Source organism: Tupaia chinensis, unplaced genomic scaffold (assembly GCF_000334495.1).
Source record: "Tupaia chinensis unplaced genomic scaffold, TupChi_1.0 Scaffold000484_1, whole genome shotgun sequence".
Taxonomy (NCBI): domain Eukaryota; kingdom Metazoa; phylum Chordata; class Mammalia; order Scandentia; family Tupaiidae; genus Tupaia; species Tupaia belangeri.
Window position 1 is genome coordinate 2053231 of NW_006159996.1, and position 4496 is coordinate 2057726.

Consider the following 4496-nt stretch of genomic DNA (forward strand, 5'->3'; position numbering starts at 1 on the left):
ATATAAGAAATGAAATAAAGTCTTTACTATATTTGGATCATTTACTCAATATCAGAACATTTATATTTGATTGTAGAAAATACTATGAATGTAAAAAGGAAAAGGTGGGGGAACCAGCAGTTAGCGTAATGGCTATGTCGCTGGACTCCCACGTAGTCGACCGTGGTTCGCGTCCTGGACCCGGTGGCTTAAAATTCACGCTGGGCGCGTGTGCGTGCATGCCCAAGATCCCGAGAGGAGAATGGAGGAGAAGGGATTGCGGCGTGACCATCCCCCCTGGGGGGTGATTTCTCGCTTTCTGTCTCTAATGTCTCTCTCTGTCTGTCTGGCGAGCGCACGCACCCTATAGTGAAAATCTCTCAAAAAAAAAAAAAGGAAAAGGTGGTAAAGTCATCAGTAAGCACAGACAAGTTACTTGAGATCAGATCATACATATTGGTGAAAGCCTCTTTGAATGGCAAGAATGTGGAAAAACATTTATATATAATTGAAACTTTACTACTTGTCAGTGAATCTGTACTGGGGCACATTATTAAAAATATAAGGAACGTGAGAAAGCCTTTAATCAAAGAGAAAATTCCAAAGTGCAAAAGAGAATTCATACTGATGAAAAAAACCTATAAACATAAAATCTGTGGAGAGTCTTTAATTAATGTCTAACAAATTGGTCAACATGAGAGAATTCATACAGGTGAGAAACCATATGAATGAATGCAAAATATGTGGGAAGTCCCTCTTCCATGTTAGAGATCTTAGTTTTTTCATCTAGTAATTATGATACAATGAATATAAACATAAAGTACCTAGGAAGGCCTTTAGGCAACATTTCCATACTTCTCAACATGAGATAATTCATGGTATATTTTAACTTAACTAAGGATTCATTAGCTTTTTTGGGACCAGCAGATGGCATAATGGTTATGTCACTGGATTCCCACATAGTCAATTGTTCAAGTCCCAGACCTAGCAGCTTAAACTCACACTGGGCACATGTGCATGCATGCCTCAAATCCTGAGAAGACAATGGAGGAGAGGGGATTGCAGCATGGCCATCCCCCCAGGGAGTGATTCATCACTTTCTGTTTCTCTGTCTCTGTTTTTTTTTTGAGAGTTTTTTTTTTTCCACTATAGGGCGCGTGCGCTCGCCAGACAGACAGAGAAAGACATAGAGACAGAAAGCGAGAAATCACCCCCCAGGGAGGATGGTCACGCCGCAATCCCTTCTCCTCCATTCTCCTCTCAGGATCTTGGGCACGCACGCACACATGCCCGGCGTGAGTTTTAAGCCACCGGGTCCGGGACGCAAACTGCGGTCAACTACGTGGGAGTCCAGCGACATAGCCATTATGCTAACTGCTGGTTAAGCACATGCATCCTATAACAAAAATCTCTCTCTCAAACAAACAAACAAACAAACAAACAACCCCCAAAACCCCCAGCGCATTAGCTTTTTAAAAAATTTGCCATAGGGTTTACATAAAAACTAGGGCAAAGGGAGGAATTGAAGAAGTACCATCACAATTCCTTCTCCTTTCTTTCTCTCTACTTTTGGGGCTTTGGGCACACATGTGAACATGCCCCAATTTTTTTCAAGTTACTGGGCCCAGGACTTGAACATATGGTCAGCCATGTAGCATTCAGCTTCCTTTAATCATCACACTACTGGCTGGCCGAAGCATTAGATTTTTATACCTATTTGAAGAATATCAGAATACCTATATTAGAAGAATACTTGGATAATGTAGAAACTCTACATACTACCTTTAGCTAATATATCTCTAATTTACACAATTTCACCAGGTCATGGAATTATACTGGTCACTTTGGAGAAAATTTAATATAGACTACATTATACATTTATAGGCATGTTGGAAGCAAAAGGAAATAAGATTTCTACTCCTTTAATGGTGTGTTTTTAAAAAATTGATATTAGGGGTTTTCCAACTAGAATTTGAACTTTAAAGTTCACTTATTAAATGTTTCCTTAGGAAAAGGTAATGAAAAATATGAGATGCTTAGAACTGTCTTATTTATTTTTTTAAATTATTTATTTACTTTTTAAAATTTTGACCAGAGTGGGACAGAGAGAGAGAGTGAGAGGGAAAGTGAGAGCAAACCACCATGTCCAGGACTTGAAATGCGATCAGGCATGTGGGAGTCCAACACCCTTAACCACTATGGCACCTGCTGGCCCCAGAATTGTCTTATTTCTGAGGCACTGAAAACACATTACACTCCTTGCTCTCTCCTACACTTCCTTTATTCATCCTCCTTTTCCAGAATCTTGTTTAAATTGATTCCTTACCCTTGTGTGTGTGTGTGTGTGTGTGTGTGTGTGTGTGTGTGTGTATGTACGAGAGAGAGAGAGAGAGAGAGAGAGAGAGAGAGAGAGAGAGAGAGAGAGAAAGAAATCAAGAGAGAAAAACAGAGATAAATATTTTGACAGGATCATCCCTCATCATGACATTTCCAGTTCCAGACTTTCAGTTAGCTAGTAGCACAGTCATGCACCACCATGCCCAACCTGCTTAGGCTTAACAAAGAACTGAACCCAGAATTCTCATGCAATATCATCCATCGTGGAGAGGCACCTTTCTGCTTGTACCATTGTGACCAGTCTATTGAATTTTCTTTTTCTTTAAGAGAGTGTGGATACTCACTGGAGAGTGACACATAGAGAGAGGAAAAGAGGGAGAAAACACCCCCAATGAAACATGGTCGTACTGCAGTTCTGTCTCCATTTCTCCATTCTGTTGGGATTTTTTGTTCTTCCTTGAATTAGAGAGACACAGACAGCTAAACAAAAAAAAAAAGAGCACTCACAACAAGATCCTCACACTGTACTCTATTCCAGCTTTCAACCAGTTGCAGATCATTGGTACATGCATGCTCAGCATACTTGCAGAGGTTTCTGGGCTTTACCTGGGAGCCTTCTCATGTGGAATTTCCTCACAGAGTATTTTGTTTTACTCTGTGACACGATTTGAGCCTTTCCCATATGTCTTAAAATTAATATTCCATGGGGCTGGCAGGTGGCATGGTGGTTAGAGCACTGGACTCCCACCTGGCTGACCAAGGTTTTAGTCACAAACCTGGCAGCTTGCTTTCTCATTCTCCCTTTCTCTCTCTCTCTCTCCAATATAACTGAAGATAACAATAAATAAATAAAATTAAATAAAAGAAAATGGCTTCAACATCTTAAAAAATATATCAATATTCCAGTCTGGGGGCTAGCAGGTGGCATGGTGGTTAAGATAGTAGACTCCCACATGACAACCATGGTTCAAGTTCTACACCTGGTAGCTTTTTTTCTCACCTTCCTCCCACCCCATGTTTCTTCCTGGTTAGCACATGTGTCCTATAACAAATTAATAGTAATAATAAATAAAATTTTTTAATTAAAAAATTTCAATGTGATAAATATATATTTATGTTTAGATTTCTGTGCCATTGTCAATGTCAAAATGAAATGTATATTGAGATGATTGTGGAGGTTTTGTTTTTTTATTTATATTAAGTATTACATTAAATGATTTTTTTGGAGAGGTTTTTGCTATAGGGTGTGTGCATTCGCCAGAAAGACAGAGAGAGACAGAGAGATAGAAAACAAGAAATTATGCCCCGGGGGGATGGCCACACCACAATCCATTCTCCTCCATTCTCCTCTTGGGATCTTGGGCACGCATGCACACGCACCCAGCATGAGTTTAAGCCACTGGGTCTGGGACTCAAACCACAGTTGACTATATGGGAGTCCAGCGATATAGCCATTAGGCTGACTGCTGGTCCCAATATTTTTACATATTAAAACAACATTGTGAGGCCAGCAGGTGGCATGGTTGGTGGTGTGCTGGACTCCCATGTTACCAACTGGAGTTTGAGTTCCTGGTGGCTTGCTTTCTCACTTTCTTTCTCTTGCTCCCTGTCTCTTTCTGGTGAGTACATGTGCCTGATAGCAAATTAAAAATAAATAAATAAATAGAATTATTCTTAAAAAGGTATTAAAAATTGCATTCCCAGGAAAAATCACCCTTGGACATGATTCTTTTTTATTTACTTATTTTATTTATTTATTTATTTTTCATTTATTTATTTTTTCCCAGAATATACTGTATATTGTCTTAATCAAGCACATCAACATACATGTTATTGTCAACAAGTAATTTTCCATTTCTTGTTTCCTGTATGTTTCGCTTCCCCCCCATCCTTGATTCCCTATCTCTTACCCTCAGCCATCTCCCACTCTCTTCCCACACTGTCTCTATGTGTACTTTCTGTACTGTTTCCTCCCATTTTTTATTGAATTACTAAAGATCTTAATTAATCTAAATATTTTCATAGCAAACACAGCTGATAAATACATTTCCATGAACACAAGTCTAACTTTAGGCATCCTATAAAGTATCACCTAGCTGGGGCTATATATCATAACTGCAGTCATCGAATGGATTTTATTTTTTCTGAAACTTTTCTCTTTTTTGTAACTTAATTTACAT